Raw genomic sequence first — 21168 nt, 5'->3', positions numbered from 1 at the left:
AGAGATGGGAAACAGAAGGCAGGGTGAACCCAGATGGAAGTTACAGGAAGGAGGCTAGAAGTGAGCCAGGATGGTAGCCAGGATGCCTTTCCAGTATCTACTTTACACAGATTTTGCTCCATGCTCTGGCCAAAACCATATATAAATCCTAAACTGGCACACCAAGATGGGCTTTTCCATCAGTCCCCCTCCAACATACAGGAGTTCTACCTCTTCTTGCTTAAATAAATCCTGCTCCACTTACTCTTCCGTCCCGTGATCATCCATGCATTTTATTCTTCAAACTTTGCAAGGCAAGAACACAGAGAAAATTGGTGAAGTGGGGAATCTAGTCTCATCTCGAAACTCTGGTTTCACTGAAAGGTATTTTCAAATATTAACAGATTAAAAATCCAATGTTATCCTGTCAGAGGAAAAAAAAAATTACTTAACCTTTCACAGCCCAGTGGCTGGGCCACAGTGGAGTGCTGGCATTCCAGCAGGTTTTATAGGGGAGAGAGGGAATGCAATGGAGGGCTCTCATCCTGGAACAAGAAGTGGGCAACCATGTAACAACTAGTAACCGCCCAGGCCACCAGAGAGAGGATGGCTCAGAAGTCTCTTGATAACACTGGCTCTCCAGCAAGCACACCCCACACAAGGAGGCCTCGGCACTTCCTAAGGAGGAGCGGCCGCTGGCATTTCCCACCTTGCCGGCCTTTGGCACACGCTCCTGTCTGACTTTAAGAGGCTTCACAAAAGAGTTATAGCCCCCAGCTTCCTTGACTTTAATTAAACTTGGCTTCCACTTCTGAAAAATCCTCAAGTTTTTATTTTGTTTTGTAGCCTCGCTAATGCTTTTAAACGAGAGATGCTGTGTAAAGGAAAAGTAAATTCTTTGCAGCTGCGTGTGAGCATTCTGCCAACTGAAGCACAGGAAGAAGCTCTCCCATGTTAAAAATTTCCAACTGGGAGATTTACAAAACAGCAGGGGAGAATGGAAGGCGCAGAGGGAGACGTGTGCATGTGAAAGAGCTGCAAAAAGCTCCTTTTTGTGTGCTCAGGTCCCAGGAGCCTTTGGAGGCTGGTCATGCTTCAGCGACTGCTGCCCCCTCCCACTCTGCCCCCTTTCTAAAGCCACCGTCCTCTCCACACAGGCTTTTGGGCTAAGTGCACATTCTGCAGCAGCACTTCTTAACGGTCCCTTTATGTGGCCCCCACCTCCCAGGCCTCCCCAGGCCTCCCCAGCAGTTACTCGGCCGCGACTGGATAATAGAAAGAAGCTTAACAGGGAGGTAGCAACCATTTTCCTCCGGCTAAATGAAGTCCCGGAGCTAAGCTGCTGCACTCCTAAGAAGGAAATGACAATCACTCTGGCAAATGAACTTTTTTATTTCCTACTCGCGGCAGCAAGGTAACCACTGTCGTCAACAGTTAGAGGTTCAAACGTGAGCTCTTCGGTTGTTGTTTTGAAACCTATTAGGAAAATCTAGCTCTACTCCTTTTCTAAAATGCTAATTTGGGTCATAGGTTTGGTGCTTTTCCGAAAGAAAAGTGCGTGGCCCGGGCCCCATCACCAGGCTCAGCAAGCAGACAGGCCCCCAGGAACACCACCACCCCTCCCTGGGGGGGAATGGGGGGCATGGTCTATTCTCTGAACAGCCCCTGCGTGAATGGGCGCCCCTCTGTGAACTCTGGGGTTAAAACCTAGTGGTTCCAAGCCAGCAGCCTTCTGGGAGGCGGCTGTCTACTTCAGGGAACCTATTTTCCTTCCACTGAATCCTTCTGCAAAGGCAGTCTATTCTCAGGGCCCAGGAAACTACCACGTCCTGAGGAGTGTGTACAGGCTCCTCGGGGGACAGGCAATGCACCCAGCCCAGGCACTTTGCAGCACAGGCTCTAGGGGCACAGGAGCAGATGGCAGGTGAACCCCCACAGGGTCCTCAGTAACACAACCAAGGAGAAGCAGCAGAGCCAAAGGGGTGGCCTTCACAAGGTATGGCGACACCATGGCCTGAAACAATCATCAAAAATTTGCTAGGACCAGCCTAACTCCACTCCAGAGTCTCCCTGCCTCTTACCAGGATCTGAAACCTGATTCAAGAATAACTTTGTACCTTTACCTATTTCGCAACCCACTTGCCTCCAGGAAGTACTAGTTCCCTGCTCGAACCCACTGCCTGTGCAGCAGTCAACCACCAACTGGTTAGCGCCCAGCTCCTGATCAGGGGCTGCTGGTGTGCCCTGTGCTTTTTCCTCCCCCAACACACCTCTCAACTAGCTTCACAGGAAAGGAGAGGGCAACATTCATCTGTCAGATACTGGTGTGCTAATCTTTTTTTGTCTTTTTGTTTTGTTTTGTTTTGTTTTTGGTGGGAAGGAGAGAACAAGACCAGGACATAAGGAAGCCCAGGGCCTCTGCCTTTGTTCAGAGCACTGAATTCACTATGCACCACCACCCCCCCCAAAACCAAAGAACAGGTCTGTTACCCACAAGATACAGCACGTCAAACATAACATGTCAGACCCTGGGTCAATACTGATGCACGGGTGGGAAGAAGCGCCTCCAATGTAGACTGCACTCATGCTTACTGGACATCTAATCTGCATTCCGCCAGGGACAGGCGTCCCATTCCAGTAAGTAACACTAAGAACTCAAGAGCAGGCCCAGTCATCTCGGACTCTGGGCTAGTAAGCTGGCAAGCAGACAATTACTGGCCAGCTGACACCCAGGCTGCTCATTACAGTCGTGTGTTCTTGAGAAGGCAGGCCACCACAGAGGTCTCCTGGGGTCGTGAGATAACACTGACACACACAGATTAAAAAAGTATTTCTCAACTCACCAAAGAAATTTTTAAAACACCCAGGGTGCCAGGCATGGTGCCATCCATGCCCGTAGCCAGCAACTCGAGAGGCTGAGACACAAGACTGCCAGTCAAGGACAGCTGAACAATTTAGTGAGACCCTGTCTCAGAATTGAAAAATGGAAGGCTGGGGTATAAAGCACCCCTGGGTTCAATACCCAGTACTGCAAAAAGAAAAAGGAAACCCTGAGGTGAGGGTGCAGAACTTTCAAAACTATTACAAGAAAATGTTTTGTCTCAAAATGACTCAAAAAAGCAGAAGGAGCTTTTAATTTAAAAAAAAAAAATATGAAGCCCAAATCTATTACTAACTCTGCAGCCAGGAGAAACAGGTTGGGCGAAGGAGGTGCAGCCCAGGGCTGCCAGGCAGAGAACAATGACCATGAAACTGCTGCTTCCTTAGAGGCCCTGCAAATTAGTCCTTCCCCTGGGGGAGGGCTGCAGAATCCGCTGTCTGCTATTTTCCTTTCATTACTACTGTTCCAGGGTGTGCACGTGGGCTTCAGAGCCTGAGTGAGTGAGGGGCAGCACGCACGGCAGGCAAGGTGGGAGGTGGTGAGGACACTGGCAAGGTAAACACATGGCATTTGTCTCCGCTGGAACCTCGCTGTAATTAAGAGGTAAAATAGCCAAGGCCAGGCAAGGCTCCCCCAAACTCTCCAGCACAGAGGCCCCGTGGACTTCATCAGCCCCCGTTGGTGAGGAACCCAGGACAGGCCAGGAGGCAGCTTTTTGAGATAAAGCTCATCAGCACTGAGCTGTAATTTGGAGCCCCTCAGCCTGGGGCCCTTTCTCCTGTGAGATGGGAAAGCACCTGAGTGCCTTCCAGTGGCAGAGGGGAACAACCCATCCAGCACAGTGGCTCAGAGACCTGCCTGGGACCAGTGCAGCCTGGCCACAGGTCACTGCAGCCTCCATCAGGCAGAATATCTGGAACTAGGAAGGGCCTGGAAATAAATGGGGGTAAAAGGAAGGGGGAGGAGGGAGCAGGTTTAGCATGTGAGGCCCTTAATTCACCCCCAAGCACCACAAAAAAATAAGAAAGAAAGGGGACTGGACAATTCAACAGTGCCCTCTGAAAGACCATGGACACCAGTTCCAAACTCCTGCTTGCCCAGTCCCAAGGGGACAGAACATGGATAGGGCCCTGGCTACACCAGGACCTAGGAGTTAGGGTTCACCCTACACACCCAGAGATGCCCCGCAGAACACCCCTCTCACTGGTGGAAAGTGGCCTGTCCAGTGGGCCTTTACGCAGTCCAGAAGTGGCCTTCACATCTGTATCCATGGGGAGAGGGAATTCCCAAAGCAATCTCCCTTCACAAAATCGATCTCACAGAGCCGAATCTGAACTGTCACTGCGCAGGCATCTCAAGTGTCGGCTGACAGTCACACGGATTTGGAGCTGGGAGGATGTTAAGGCTTTAAAACCTAATTACGGAACTCTCAATAACTGTCTTTAAAACAAACCAAAAAGGGCTACAAACCTACATTGGGGATAAAGAACTGAAGGGACAAGAACTCAGTGCTCCAACCACATCCAAAGAGGGTTAAGCCCCACAGCAGACTGGAGCCCTAGCTGCTAAAAGACAAGGGCTGGGCTGGATCCGGCCAACATGACAAGGACAACCAACTGGTCCCGTTCCTCAGTCTTGTGCTTTTAAAGGGCAGACGACGTGCCAACTATGTTAAAGCTCCAACACACTAATTCTGTAAACAAGAACGGCCGCAGCCTGCACGCTGCACCCTGGAATGGATTCCTCAACTTGGCCCTCATCACTTATGCAGCTGATGAAACAAACACTGACAGCTTTTTTGCATTTGTAAAGGCCCCACAGCAGCTGTGGTGATCCCACCATAGAGCAATGAATTAAGCCCGAAACCCAGCTGGGTCTGAACAGAAGCCTTTTTTGCACAATACAGCAAGACTATCATTGTTAACCTAGGCATTATTGGGAAATATTCTGCATTACATTATAGGGCAGTTCTAACTCAATTCTTAAAATTAGCTCTAACAAGCAATTTTAATTTTAGTAGGAGGGATGTGGAGTTTGCTTTTGAAACGGCACAAGTATGTGTGTAGGTTATAGGTGCACCACACAAAACCAGCCCCGCAGAATACAGACATCCAGTTAAACAATGCCAAGTTTAAAATATTAACTCCTGCGATGGTCTCTCCTCCCTCTCTCACATACACCCCGACTTCTAAAGGGAGGTAAATATCTTGGTAAATAAATTCTTGGCTATTCAGCCACTGCAGACAAAATATGTAATACGGTCGTCTGTCAGGCTCCCCATTAGGTAGGCCAAATTAATGATCTGAGTCCACTGTGGAACTCAGAGCCCGTCCCTAAAACACAGAAAGGTGAAACACACACACACACACACACACACACACACACACACACACACACACACACCGTGATTAAGCAACATTAGTAATGAAGTTTTGGAGGATGAACCGGAGCCCTGGTAATAAATTTAAGATTCAAAACACCAACAGAAACACTGGTATTTGGCTTCCTATCACCAGGAACCAAAGAAAGGGGACATCCACAGCAAGATGCCCCCCTCCCCCGCCCCTTCACAGCATGCTCCCAGCAACAGGGGGCCACGTGCCCTTCTGCTGGCTCAAGCTTTCTCTGAAAGCTTCCAAATTCACAAAAATTGCCAATAAAAGACCAGAACATCTCAACAGTCTCGCACCTACAAGGGAATAATAAATCTGTCCAATCAGAAACATCAAAAGAAGATGTGTCAGTCGCCATCCGCCTCCCATTTCTTCAAGGAGTTCATTAGGAAGGGCTCATATTCTTAGTATTTTTGGTTTAACAGGCTTGGAAGGAACAAGAGCATCAGGGAGAACTTCCAAGTGAACACTGCTCCCAGTCCTCACAGTCCTTTGACAATGGAGAGGTAATGACGAGAGAATCAAAGCGGAAGGGCAGGGGACTGCGGTAAGGAAGGACACTCACACAGGAGCCAGGCCCTGCGAAACCAGAGCTTTATGCACGTTTAGAGCCACAGCCAAAAACACCTGAGCACCACAAAAGCAAATCTTCCCAGGACAAAACAGGAAGTGGCACCAGAGAGAGTGGAGCAGATGGTTCCAGCATTTCCAGTTTGTCAGTGGTACAGAAAAGAAGGTCAGTGACAGTAAAGAGAAGCAGTGACAGTGAGGACGGTTAGGGCCCACCCGCCAAGCCCAGAGCCAAGCCCAGGCTTCTCTCAGGGGGCACCAACACACAGGTTAACAGGGCCAGACGGACACACGGACACCACCCCAACATCCAGCAGCTGATGGGGAAGCCGCACACTGCCGTGTGCTCAGCCGTGAAAGGGAAGGAGACGCTACGACACGGCGCTTCTGAGATGCATCCACATTCAGGTGAGAAGTCCATCACACAAGGCCACATATTGATTTCACATGATCCCATTCATGCGCAATATCCACAATAAGCAAATCCTCAGGGACAGAAAGATTAGCGGTTGCCAGAGGCTGGGGGAACCAGGGTGAGATGGGAAGGGACTGCCACTGGGTATGGAGTTTCTTTCCCGAGTGATGAGAATGTTCTAAAATTGATCACGGTGATGGCTGCATCTATGAATATACCCAAACCCGCAGAGCTGTTTAAAAAAGAAATCACACTCACATCCAAAATTACATAGGGAAAGACTGCCATGCCCAAAAGGCCTCTCATCTTGATTTAAATTACCACGAGCATGCCAAAGAAAACACAACTGCCAAGAGCTGGAGCGGCTGGGAGTAAGAGGACGACAAGAAGGCAAAGGGGCTGGCTGCCGCTCTGCTAGGTCAGTCACAGATTAGAAGGGCCTCAGAGGGCAGGGGTCTAGCTCCGTGACACAGTGTGAGACACTGGGATCAATTCTCAGCACCACATGTAATACATAAAATAAAGGTCCACCAACATCTAAAAAAGAAGACTTTTTTAAAAAGTGCCTCGGAGCCAGTCATCCTCAGCACTGGGGGCTGGAGGGGCGGGGAGGGAGTTCAGATATTCCTACCATCAGCGGTCCCAGCCATGAGGGAGGCTCAGGCAGGAGGATCATTAGAGCCCAGGACTTCGAGGCCAGCTTCTGGCCACATGGTGGGGAGCCTATCTCAATCAATCAAGAGCTATGACAGGTGACTTTATCCTCCCAACAAGAAAAACTGCAACTTCGGGTTTTCTATTCCCCTGAAGCTGTATGGTGCTAAATTAAGAGCAGGAGAGTCTACCTTTTATAAATAGATATTAGGTGCCAGAGTAGATCCCTTAAATTATCTTTCCCTTTTTTTTTTTTTTTTCCTGTGCGTGGAGAGGATAACTAGGAATTGAGCCTTGGAGTACTCACCTACGTCAGCCCTTGTATTTTATTTAAAACAGAGTCAGCTGGGCACAGTGGTGCACCTGGGGAGGCTGGAGGACTGCAAGTTGGAGGCCAGCGTCAGCAACTCAGCAATGCCCTAAGCAACTTAGCAAGACTCTGTCTCAAAATAAAATATAAAAAGGGCTGGGATGTAGCTCAGTGGTAAAGTACCTCTGGGTTCAATACCTGGTATCAAAGAAAAACAAATGTTTTAACACCCAGCACAGAGAATTTTTGTCGTTGATGGCATGGAAGAAAGCAACCAGGAACAATATTCCTTGAAAGAAAACACCATCCAAGGCCTTTGTGGGCCACGCAGAGGAGAAACAAGTCGTTCTGCACAGGCAAGGTGACATCCTCTGTGCTTTACTGAGGTGACCTCCACATGCAAGGGGAGAAAAAAGGTTCTGGTACAATAGATACTATTAAGGTCTTCATCTGTATTAAACAGACTGTAAGTAAACAATATTTGGCTGTAAAAGCTTTGCAAGTCAAAGATAATGGCCTTCCTTGGTAAACTGACTGTTCTTTATAATCATCATTATTTATACTCCCAAGGGGCTTTTGCCTACTGCTCCAATAAATCTGGAAAGAAAAAACATGACAATTTCAGCAAGTCTCACGGATGCAGGGGGAAAAGGTTGGCTAAGGAGAAAATGCATTTCATCCTGGGATATGAGAGGGTCAGTACTGCAATGGTTTCACTTAATTGGAGCAGGGAATCAGATGAGAGAGATAGGGGACAGCTTCAGCTCCTTCCAAATCAGACCCACCCTCCCCACGGGTCAAAGGCTTCAGCCTGCCAGGGTTAAAAAAAAAAAAAAAAAAGACACTTTTGATAAGCATCATTAGCAATCTCCCCGGTCACAAGCACATGTGCAGCACTGGGCACCTTGGTACAACCCCAAGTTGCAGAGCGCACACAGCAGGACTCCTGCAGGACCCAGGACGGCGTTCATCCGGTGTTCATCCACACCACGGAGCTTCGGGGAGTCCAGCAGAATGAAAACAAGCATTCCCTGACCTCTTCAACTTGGCCATGGCTTAGGTATGCCCAGAGCCCAGACTCTGGGACAGGAAGCAAGCCAAACATGTTCCTCATTTAAAGGAGGTTTCCTTCCACTCTGTCAGCCACCTTCAGATTCCAGCTCCGTCTCAACCACAATGGTTTGGAATCCTAACCAGAGTTTTGAGGATTACAATGCAAAACTGAGCATTTGAAAACATTTTTAAAGACACAGACAACTGACTCATGCGGTACACCCACCCATCTCTCCCTCTAAAGTAACTGAGTTCAGAAGTTCATTATGAAATCCAGACCCTCCCCGGCACCCCCATGCACTGTGGAAAAAGTGATAAACTGCATTGGCATTTAAGAAGAAAGCTGATCTCTGCCACTCAAAGATGTAATCACCACTGGGGATTACTCTCATACATCTTTAAAATTCTTCCAGATTAAAAGTTCTTTCAGGGTGTCAGTACAAACACTAAAGTACTACTTAGCAAAACTCACCTTTAATTAAAGTTTTGGGTCAAGTTTTCAAAGCTAAAATAAGGGGGGGGGGACCCTACTCAGCCCCAAACACTGCTGCTGATTTTAGAAAGACAACTACCTACTACTGCTCATAATTTAATCTGCTTGTCACTTTCTGCATTTACAAATTGAATTTTAGTCAAACAGTAGCAAAAGTTATTTGTTCCTGGGATGACAGCTCATTGTGGACCTAAATCCTTTTACAAATGACAACATGTAGCACACGTAAACTATATTAAATAAACCCACCTCAAAAACAAAAGTCTGAAACCAACGAGTCCCAGTGACAAGGCTGAAAAGTAGCTGAGGCAAAACAGGCCGAGATGGTGGTGCAGGTCCTCAGCAGACCTGTAACCCAGCAGCTCGGGAGGCTGAAGCAGGAGAATCCCAAATTGAGGCCAGCCTCAGCAACTTAGCAAGGCCCTAAGCAACTGAGGGAGACCGTGTCTCAACATAAAAAATAAAAAACGGGTTGGGGATGAGGCTTAGTGGCCAAGCACCCCTAGATTCGATCCCCAGTACCAAAAATACAACAGAGCCACACTAAAATAATTAGGCCATTAATAAGTTGGGGTGTTCCTGACTTCCACCATGTTCCTTAAACTCTAACTGCACAGACAGGAAATCTTGGTAGAGCCCCCAAAACATTTCAGGATCATCCAATATTAGGAAATCAGGGCTGGGGCCAGGTGCAGTGGCGTATGTATCCCTATAATCCCAGGGGCTGGGGAGGTTGAGACAGGAGGATCGCAAGTTCAAAGCCAGCCTGGGCAACAGTGAGGCGCTAAACTACTTAGTGAGACACTGTCTCTAAATAAAACACAAAATAGGGCTGGGAATGTGACTCAGTGGTCAAGTGCCCCTGAGTTCAATCCCCTGTATCCAAAAAAACAAACAAAAACAGGGCTGGGGATATAGCTCAGTTGGTAGAGTGCTTACCTCACATGCACAAGGCCCTGGGTTCAACCCCCAGCACCATAAAAAAAAAAAGAAAAGAAACAAACAAACCAAGCCCACTGTGCACTGGGCATCAAGGGCATTGGCCTCTGCCACTCAGCAACATCAGTCTGAAAAGGAGCTGTGCGGCACGTGAAAGGCCAGGTCTGATGACATCACGGCTCCAGCAGAGGCAAGACAACATAACCACAACCCTTCCAGGCAGATGAGAACCATGTGCTACCAATTTCACTGGGCGCCCAGACCACGGCTCCTTATTAAATGCCTTCCATCCACACTGGCTCTTTCATCCTCCAACATCAAGACCTTATTACAAGCTGAAAATAGAACAAACGCAGCTTCAGGGCTTAGGCAGAGCAAGAATGGGAAAAGGGGCAATTTGGGTAAAACCAATAAGCGTTAAGTTCCACCTCATCTCTAAAGGGATGTCTTGACTAGGGAATGGAAAGGGCAGGCAAGGAAGTTCATCCTGGAGCACTCTCTTAAAGACAGCAGAGGAGCGCAGCTTCCCAGCCACACTGGGACCCCATGGCATGCTCACAATCAGGGAGAAAGAAGGAACAACCCACCAGGCTCCACCTTTCCATAGCACCCAGAGCAGACATCCTCTTCCCCAGATAACCAGAGTATGCTGTCACAGCAGTGACCCAGGCTGTTCTCTCCTCGACCTTGAACGTGGAGAATTACAGCCACAAAGACCTGCAGGACTTAGAATAACCCAGATTTAGCTAGTGACAGCTTGCAAAGCACTTCATATGTTCACACATGATCTGTCTCCCCGAAAATGACTCAGAAGGACCAACAATGGTGTTGTAATTCTTCCCATCTTATAAAGAAACCCCAAGATCAACATTACACAAACAGCCGAACCCTCAACTTCAGCCTCACTCCAAGGCTTCCCGCAGGGTTCTGCACCTCTCTCTTAGGATGAAGGTACCCTACTTTCAAACGCAATGCCAGGACCTGGCAGCAAACATTCCAAGACAGCCACAAAAAGCCCACCTCACAAACAGGGCTGAAGACGCAAACAATGGGATTTGGGGTCAACGCTATTACTCCAGTAGCTCCCATGTCCCCACAAGAGGAGGAACCTCATAAATATAAAAAATGCCCCTGTACCATGACCCCTGCTCTCCCCTTCCCCACACCACCGGCGCCCTCTGACTAACAGCACATTGTGTTCTTAGAGCAATTTTGTTTTACAAAGTGTTTTCACATATCTTATCTCATTTAGTTCTAAATGCCCTGAGAGAGGACAAGGAAAGCAAATGGAAACTTAAATAAAACCCAACTGACATCTTTACTACTCCTTACAAGTGCCTGTATTGGTTTTTAAAAGCCAACAAACAAACCAACCCACTGGCCTAACACACACTGCGTGTGGAAACGTAAATTAGCACGGTCTTCTCCAAGAAGGCAATGTGGTACCAGGGACCAAAAGGTAAACACAGATACTTCTGGCTCAAAAACGCCACGCTCCAGACTTGAGTTACATGCTGCAAGATACATCATTTAGTTCAGGGGCCCTAAACCTGTGGAAAACCCATCGAGGGGGACAGGTCAAGTGGCATACCCATGAAACAAGTCCTGGAAGCCATTAGAAATTACTGTATTTTGATAACTGAGGTTAAGCTATAACAGCAAAAAGCAGGTAACGAGCTCATGTATGTGAACTATGCATGCACAGTAGAGGAATATCTAATAGGTGATTTCAATAATTTTCATCTGAGTACTTGATCACAGCCCAAACACCATTTTCACAAGAGGAAAATCGAGTGGCTTAATGAAGGTTTAAGGCTCAGGGATTACACGTGAACTTTATTTTGCATGAAAATGAATCAATTTCTGCAGTTACCATGGACAACTAAGAACGCACCTGGAAAGAGGAACAATGTCAAAGGCCAGTCCAAAGCAGGCAACTGCAAAGGCCTTCTACTGCTGGGTCAGGGACTGGACTTCACACCACGGCTGTGAGGGGTCATCTGACAATGTAGCTGGGGTTCTCAGCTTTAAAATGAGGAGTGTGAAATTCCGATTCATTAGCTCCATCTTTCCCCACCAGATCCACAGCAATTCTCTGTGGCTCCTAAGTAGCATCAGGGACTGCATACCATCTCTGACGTTAGCTCTCACCCACCATGATATAAAATTCAGCCTCTACTTTTGTGAAAGTTAACAGGGTGCCCGTCATGTCAGCAAGTAACTCCAGCACCCAGAAGTGGGTGAAGCCCAGCCAGAGAAGAGGAACTGGCTGATGAGGGTAAAAAGGTGGCAGGCTACTCTTAAGGCCTCAGGCGATCCCTCAGCCAGTTCAACCAGAACTTGCAAGGTTAAAGAGAGGCTGGACTCAGGAGAAGCCCAGAGTGCGGAGTGGGTGGGGACAGGAAAACTCAGGGTACAACAAGAAGGGCTTGATGAGGAGGTAAAAGGCAACTTGGTTGACACAGGATCCTGAAGGCCACAGGAGTCACGGAAGGATGTGATCAGACTTTCTATCTGGAGGATTATTCCTCAAAGATCGACTCTAAACACCTTTGGTTAAACATCTGTGCAAGGATTCAGTGCCTCTCTAATCTTAATTCTCAATCTATCCCTCTTTCATTCCCCACCCAGAAAAGGCTGGGAGTCAAACAGTAGCTTATAAAACAGAAACTCCCGTTCAAAAACATGTTGTGCAGGTGGGAGGTGATCATGTGACCTTTTTTCCCCTAAGAATTAGGAATTGAACCCAGGGGCACTCTATCACTGAGCCACATCCCCAGCACTTTTATTTTTTATTTTGGGACAAGGTCTCCTAAATTGCCTAGTCTAGTCTCAAACTTGGAATCCCTCTGTCCCAGCCTCCAAGTACTGGGATTACAGAACCACCCGCACAAGGCTTCTTCTTATCTTTAAACTCTTGCTCAAAATCCCAGTGTAGATCTGTTGCTTGCTCTGAATTCACAGGATTCATTTATTTCTGAGTCAGCAAGGAAGGCCACCGGCAGCCTAATGTCTCCACGTTGGGGATCTCCAACTGTGTGATAATACCTTGAGCACTTGCGCAGCAGTATGCAGTTTACAAAGTGCTTTCACATCAAAAATCTCCCTAGTTCTCCCAGCAACAAACCTGGCAAGTACACAGAACAAGCTTTTTTTTTGGACCAGGGATTGAGCTCAGGGGCATTCAACAACTGAGCCACACCCCCAGCCCTATTTCATATTTCATTTAGAGACAGGGTCTCACTGAGTTGCTAAGCACCTTGCTGTTGCTGAGGCTGGCTTGGAACTCTGGACGTGCGCCATTGCACCCCACTCCTCAGAACAATCTTTCTGGATGAGGAAGTATTCAGTGAGGTTGTTTCATGCCCAATGACAGTCAGTTTAACAGAGAGCCGAACCTTAGCTCACACTCCCAATCTTGTCCATTACCAAAAAGTCCCCGGTTCACACAGCAAGCCTATCCGAGGCCTTTCATGCCCAAAGCCCCCATATTAGTAGTAATAACGCATATACACAAAGCCAGCGCTCCACTGCCCGACAGAATAAGCATTGATTCAGCACCCCTACAAACCTATGGAAGGAATAAATGCAAGAAACACATGTCCAGTCCTAATCCCTTCTCATTTCCTCCTGGCACCTGTTTCTGCCCCCAAAGGCACCAAACACTTCAACAGCTGGCAGACATGAGAACCAAGAGATAATATACATCACCACTATAGACTGAGCCCTCCCCAAAATGGAAGTTAGGAAACAATGAGAAAAAGCTACCCAGATTAAAAAGAAAGTAATAAAACAGATGCCAAAAGATCTCCCACATTCAAGCATCAGAAACATCTGGGCTGCTGTTTCAGTATAAAGTTTGAGGCTAGCCTCAGCATCTTAGGAAAACCCTGTCTCAGAACCAAAAAAGAGGGAGAGGTAGCTCAGCGGTTAAGTACCCCTGGGTTTGAGCCCCAGTACTAAAAATATTTTAAAAAGCAATAACACAAATAACAGGTGTGATGGCACACCTACAAAGGTATCACAGATTTGAGGCCAGCTTGGGCAACTTAGTGAGGTCCTGTCTCACAATAAAATTTTAAAACAATTCTTACTCAGTAGTAAAGCAATTGCCTAGCATCAGGAGACCCTGAGTTCAATGCACAGGACAGCCCAAAAACAAACAAACAAACAAACAGCACAAACCAGCCAGTCCCAACAGGTACTGGGATATCAGCTCTTCTTCCAAGGATGACTCAAAGAGACAGCCAGCTGGGGATAAGCGGGTAGCTCCACCAACTGGTGCTTCAAAAAACAACAAACAGGACTGAGGGAGGGGGCAGAAACTCAGTGGAAGAGCACTTGACTACCATATGGAGGCCCAGGGTTCATCCCTAGCCATCACCAACAAAAAAACACAAACCCACACTTGAAACTGACACTCTCCTGGTTTTGGGAAACTGGAAAGGGGGGGGAATCATCTTCACTTCCCAAACTTTCTTAAGCCAAAAGCCTCTCTGAAGGCTGGCAAAAGCCATTTAAGACCTTTTCTCCCCTTTGCAGAGCTACGTGGATCTTTCATTTCACCTGCTTCGTCTGAACTAAGAATCACAGACAACAGGGCACAGTGGCGCTCACTGTAACCCCAGCTACTCAGGAGGCTAAGACCTGCCTGAACAATTTTTTACTTTAAAAAGTAAAAAGGACTGGGGATATAGCTAAGTGGTAAAGCGCTTCTGGGTTCAACCAGTTTGGAGGAAGTGGGAAGACGAGGAAGAGATGCAAGCTTTAACCATACGAACAGACTTAGTTTTCCCTTCTGTAAAATGAACTCAAAAGCCCCTTTTTTTTTTCCCTCTTGTGAACTTGCTATGGAAACCATCCATAAATGTGGGCGGTTATTTCAGAATTGACTGGGTCTTCACAAGGCTTTCCAAAAAAGGCCAGTATTGTGTGGCAGTTCTGTACAATCACAGTGCTTCTGGAGCACTTCTTCAAATAGCAGAGGGAGCCCCCAGGGGAGACGGGCAGCAACCTCACAACAGTGAACCTGGGAGTAAGACAAACTGGTATAAGTGGAAAGAGCCCTGGAGGACTAAAGCTGAAGAAGGCTAGCTTGGTCTGCTGGCTCAAGTCTGGCTACACCATGCCCGCTGAGACTACATCTGCATCTGTACAACACAGGCCTTTCCTGCCCGGACTCCAAGAAAGCCAAGCCGATGCTGGGCACAGTGGCGGCACATGCCTGTAATCCCAGCTGCTTAGGAGGCTGAAGCAGGAGGAATCAAGTTCAAAGCCAGCCTCAGCAACTCAGGGAAGCCTTAAGAAACTCAATGAGACCTGTCTCAAAAATATAAAAAGGGCTGGAGATGTGACTCAGTGGTTGAGCACCCCTGGATTCAGTCTCCAAAACAAAAGACCTGGAGTGATGGCACACACCTGTAATCCTAGCCACTCAGGAAGCTGAGACAGAAGATTCCAAGTTCAAGGCCAGCCTCCGTAACTTAGACTGTTTCAAAATAAAAAAAATAAAGAGGGCTGGGGTGGTGGCTCAGTGGTAGAACACTTGCCTAGCATGTGTGAGGCACTGGGTTCAATTCTCAGCACCAGATACAGATATAAGTCCATTGACGCTAATATTTTTAAATGCCCCCCCCCCCCGATAATTCAGTAGTAGAAGACTTGCCTAATAGGGTAAAGGCCACATTTTACCTATGCCTGCACAAATTAGATGGAATATAGTTTATGTTTGAGAATTAATTCTCAAGAGTAACAGGGACAAAAGTTGGCTAGTTGGGGCTGGGGATGTGGCTCAAGCAGTAACACGCTCGCCTGACATGCGCAGGGCACTGGGTTCGATCCTCAGCACCACAAAAAAATAAAATAAAGATGTTGTGTCCACCGAAAAATGAATAAATATTTTTTTAAAATTCTGTCTCTCTCTCTCCTCTCTTTAATGGAAAAAAAGTTTGGCAGGCAAAAAATTTTTATTTGAAAAACAAGACAAGATTACTTTTTTTTTTTTACCTTAAACATACAAACGTGCTTTTGGTGGCTAATCTTTTCATATAGAAATATGGTCTTATTTCTGAGTATGAAACTTCTTTGAGGGTTGTTTCACATTATGCTTTTTAGCCAAGAAAGATATCTGTATGTACCTGAAGTTTGGGTCTTAAAACAATGATCGGGGTTTGGGGATGTGGCTAAGTGTTAGAGCACTTGTCTAGCATTGTGGAAGGCTCTGGGTTAGACTCCTAGCCCACCAAAAAAAAAAGGGGGGGTGGAGGCAGGGATGAATTACAAAGCAGTGCATGTGGAAGAATCCAGAAAACTTAAAAGCCTTGTTGTTTTAGGACTTTTTTATCAAGTCTTCACCCAAAACAATCAACTTAGAAGTTTTCATAGAAACCAATTCTGTTCACACTTATTTCAAGGTTTACATAATATTTAATTGCAATTACAATAAGAAGCCCAACTGGAATAAGCAGATTTGGGAACAAACAATTGACACTTGGCAAGCCTTCTGGGTGGGAGCCAAAGAGGACAGAGGGACATCCCAGAGCTGCCCACTGGCCAGAAGCTGTGTACTGGGGTATCAGCCAGGAAGTTCTGCCCCCAAGGGCAAGTAAATTGGGTAGGTGGAAGGTGGTTAGGGGAGGCGAAACTGTAATCCTGGGGAAGCCTGGACCAGTAACATAAAAGGACTGAACAATATAACCAGAATTCAAATAAAAATGTCAAGAGTCTGAATGGACACACCATCACGAGGGAGGGCAGAACACTAGATTAAATTCATCACAGGGATGGGAATTCAGCTCAGTGATAGAGCATTACGTAGCAGGAGGCGAGTGAGGATGGAGGTCCATCCCCAGCACACACCAAAAAACCCTTCAGTTTAGCCTTTACAAGTGTTTATATAGTAGGATTAGTATGAGTTTTCCCTTGTCTTTTTTGAAAGGAGGAAAAAAAAAAAGTCCTACTTTTTCTACTTTGAACGTAATAGATATCAGTTATATACTCCAAAAGATTTTCTCATTCTGAAAAAGGAAAGTTTAAGTAAACTTTGGAGCAGGGTATATCTATTAAGACTGGAGTGTTTCCAAAGCACTTGGAAGTGAATCAATTGCCCTCAATCCAGCAACAAGGACTGGTTTAACCAACTATGATTTACACACTCTAAGTACAAAAGAATTCAATTCTGGTTGGCTATTTGGGGCAGTAGCTATGAGGACATACAAGTCTAATATTAGTTACAGAGGGTAATGACCCACGTAATAATAAACCAAGCTGAACTTGACTGACAAAGTTATTTTCCATTTCGAATTTTAGTGACATACTTTGTACTTGACTATATTATTACTTTTGTCCCCTCTCAATACAGCAAGTGCTTTTTGCATGGTCATCATTATGCTAAAATGTCTCTGCCTTAGACTTGCCATGGGCAGGGCAAGGTTTTTCACTATTAGAAACAAGGAGAAAGAAAGCCATGTGAACACCTCAGGAAAGAAAAAATGTGGCAATTAATTAACTTATGCAAGTTCTACAATAACTGCAAAATAACCTTATGACATTTTTTGTTAAAGAGGCAAAAAAAATAAAATAAAATAAAAACCAAAAAGCTCAGCCAGGTATACATAACTGTAATCCCAGTCACTCTGGAGGCAGGAAGATCAAAAGTTCAAGGCCAGCCTGGGAAACTTAGCGAGACCCTGTCTCAACATTTAAAAAATAAACAAACAAAAGAGCTGGATGTAGCTTACCAGTAGAGCACCCCTGGTTCAATCAGCAGTACAACAAAAAAATTATAAATCCAAAACACTTTGTTGGGTGTAAATTCTTTTTCATTTTTTTCTTTACAATTCTATGTAATTATTGTAAATTCTGCCTTTGAATCTTATTAAGCAAACTTATTCCAGTTTTTAAGTCACACACTGTATTTTTAAATCAGGAAACTTAAGATGCTTAAAACTTACAACTTACTGGTACATATTCTACTTGAGCTGTCCTAGAAATCAAACTGGTAATTGGTTTTCACCACCACTGCATGAATCACATCTTCATGTGGCAGAGATTTATTTCAGGCTCATACCTGCTGTAAAACTAAGACCAAACAGTTGTGAAGCCTGGCTATCCTGTTATTCTCCCTAAGAATAATCAACCAGTGTAGTAGTGATGGAAATGGGAGAAAACATTCACAAAGCAAAACAAGCAACTGTTTTATTGTCCAAGTGGATTGGGGCTCTAAAAGGCAAATGTTTCCAGTTATTTAAGGTATTGTAGTGGGAGTCGTGCCCGACACAATTAAGGCGAGATTATGTTGCAATTTACGAGCTTCTCAAGGATGTCATTTAATAAGAAATATAACAATCATTTCTCCCAAAGTCTATCATCTACAATCACACCCCCAAAGTCTGTTCTGCTAAGGCAATAAACTAAATGGCACTCGGCAAGCATCTAAGGCTTTTGAGACCAATTGTAGGAAACATGCTGCCTTCCACCCGGTTCAACTAATAAGGCCACCTTACATATAAAGAAGCACTCTGTTTTACATCTTCCATCCACAAGATCGTATCAATGACTTAGTGAATTAACAAAGGCAGATATTTCCCCATTTTACAGAAAAATGAACGAGACAGAAAGCGAGCCATTTGTTCTACTGAGAAGTTAGCCCAGAGCACCTTCAGACTCAAGTCCTGTGTTGGGCTGGAATTGTAACCCAATGGTGGAGCTCTTGCCTAGCATGCACCCATGGATTTGATCCCCAATACCTCCAAAAAAAAAAAAAAAAGTTCTGTGCTCTTCTAAATGGCCAAATCCTCCCTCACTCCGCCCCTGCCCCCCCAAAAAACCACCCCATAGGCAAAGAGCCGACACAGAGAGGCTGCAAGGCCAGAGAAACAACAGTTGCTGCCTTAAAGCATCCCCTCCTGCAAGACACCCCCAACACGACTTAAAGTGACAAAGTGGACAAATGCACCACACGGTCCTTCCAGAAAGGAAAACTTTCCCCGAATGCAGTTTCCTTCGTTTCCATTAGCACTGGGTGAGGTGACCACAGTGGGAACGCAAGACCATCAGAACTGCAAGAGAGGAAGTGAAAACATTCCTGCAGAAAGGAGGCGCCTGCTCCCTGCTCCCACCCGCTGAGGCTCCAGCATCAGGTCCAGAGGCACAAGTTTGGGGACCAGAGGCCCTCCATTGCTCACCTGGCGGGGCGTGCGGCGTTTCGGGGCGGAAGGCAGAGGCCGAGGGCATCCTCTTCTTCCTCCTCCTCCTCCTCCCACGCCGCGGCACCCCTGCGCGGAAGCCCCCGCCCCCGCCCGCTCCCTCCTCCCCCCGCAGCCCCGCAGAGCTGGAACCTCCCGCCCGACTTTTGACGTCACGAAGGAGGAGGGAAGGTTCCACCCGGGCCCGTCCCTTTGTGACGTCACAATGACAACAGAACGCGGCCGGGAGCGGCCGGGGACCGCGAGCGGCGGGGGGCGGAGGGAGGGGCGGGGGGCAGGAGCGCGCGGCGGGGGGAGGGCCGGGGGGCGGGGAGGGGGCGCGCTGACGTCTCTCCGGCTTAACCTGTTGCTCTCGAGGCTGCGTCGGCGCCGGAGGGGCAGGCCGCGGGGCGCGGGCAGGACCGCCGCGGCCGCCATGCTCGGCCGTGCGCACGGTGGGGGGCGCCGTGCAGCTGTGCGCGGCGCGCCCCCTCCCCGGCACGCCCCCGCCCGCGCCCCCGCCCGAGCCCCGCGGGCCGCACCGCCCCGCGCCCCACCCACTCGCCCGCCCGCCGGCCCACGAGCCGGCTCGGGGCGCCCGGCGCCCGCCCGCAGCCCAAAGTCTGCCCCCTACAGGCCGCGCGCGCGCCCGCCGGCCCCGGCCCAGCCCGCCGCGACCCCCGCGCGCCCTCCCCGCCGCAGCCGGCTCGAGCACGTCGGGAGCACCGGCTCCGCTCCCGCAGCGCTAACTCGCTCCCTGCCTCCCGCGGCCGCCGCAGCCACGGGCTGCGGCCGGACGCCCGGAACCGACACGACCCGCTGGCCACTGGCAACAAAAAAAGCCCACCCCACGCTGATCTCCAACTCAACGCGGTCCGGGAGGGGAGGGGAGGGGAGGGGAGGCGGTTCTTGTCCAAGTTCTACCCCATCTGCTTTGTAGCTGCATCCGAAACGGACGTGCCCCGGGAAGGCGTCCACGCTCCGAGGCAAGGTTGTCTCCTTGCAGTTTCTACAGCCCGAGTTTAAACTAGTCCCTTGCATTCTACCCAGCCCTCTGCAATGCGGATGTATTTTAATTCTTAAATTCTTTATGGACCAGCTTTGTAAGTTGAGCTTGATAATTTAGGCTTGCATTTCTTTCATAGTTGAAGTTTACGTGTCTAGATGGAATCAACCCTCCACAAGAGGCATTCAGCTTTTCCATTAAATATATTTTTTTTACAAAACCACTGCCCCGAAGGTCATCTCCCATTACACACTTCATACTGATCAGAAAGGAAAATATTAACATCAATTTGTCGAGTGAAGTTAAATAAAACTTTTTTATAACGTTGTATTCCTTGGGTATGTTCATTTGACCTTTTTTCTTAAAAAAAAAAAAAAAGAGTTCTTTGCTTTAAAGCATGCAGCTAATCACCGATCACTAGAGAGCATATTTGGTTAATCCCTCGGTCCCCCTCTAGCTCCCTCCCCTCAAACTTAAAAAAAAAAAAGCCACCATACACAAAACAAAAACAATCGCCATGCCAATCAAAACGTAGCTGTACCATGCACAAAACAAATTTAACTATTCCAAACCATTTAAATCTCTGAATAATCACCTAATTTCAGAAAGCCAGTTAACAGGGATAAATTATCTGTAGTCGTAAATGCATTCACAGACATACTTAAAAACATTAAACCCAGTGTCTTTTTCTCCTAAAACTGGAAACCATGAATTTTTTTAAACAAAACCAGCCTCATTATTAAAGTCAATCCCAACAAATGCATTCGCTGTAACATGATTCCCAACTGGTTCATGGTACAAACCAGATAAGCCAAACGACCACATACATTAAATTTCATGTGCCAGTGCAAGGAGAAGATCGCCATAATCGGACCCTCGATTGCAACTTAAAGGGTTTCCAGCACACACGCCTTACACGATTTTCCAAATAACATTAATAATAATAACATACGCTCATTTGCATGCAAAGTGCAATATGGGGCTAAATCCGCCCGAGAATGCAGTTTACTTACATTACCGCAGCCCCCCCACCCCAAGCTCCACCAAAATCCCTTGCCTTTCATCTAAAACTAGATTATGTTTGTGTCATTCGAGGTCAATTTATTCACTTGAGGTATCTCAACACCAATCTGTTTTTTCAACCAAACTAGGCAGACACGACTTTGCCTGAAAAGCCCTCTTTCAGAAAAGAAAGAAACAGCCTTATCGGACGCTGTGTTTAAAACCCTTCAGCTGCAGAATTATCTATAAACTTGACATTCACAGCCATTGCTTAAAACTGCAAGTCAA

At 47.2% G+C, this 21168-nt stretch overlaps 1 protein-coding gene across 1 annotated transcript in view; it reads right to left on the bottom strand.

The window, feature by feature from the left end:
- Nucleotides 1-21168, bottom strand: part of Jarid2 (jumonji and AT-rich interaction domain containing 2) — a 220444-nt gene that overhangs the window by 198713 nt on the left and 563 nt on the right. The gene's annotated exons all lie outside the window — the stretch shown is intronic.

This window comes from Ictidomys tridecemlineatus, chromosome 8 (genome assembly GCF_052094955.1).
Source record: "Ictidomys tridecemlineatus isolate mIctTri1 chromosome 8, mIctTri1.hap1, whole genome shotgun sequence".
Taxonomy (NCBI): domain Eukaryota; kingdom Metazoa; phylum Chordata; class Mammalia; order Rodentia; family Sciuridae; genus Ictidomys; species Ictidomys tridecemlineatus.
The sequence above is the reverse complement of the archived record's forward strand: the minus strand, read 5'-3'. Positions and strand labels throughout refer to the sequence as shown.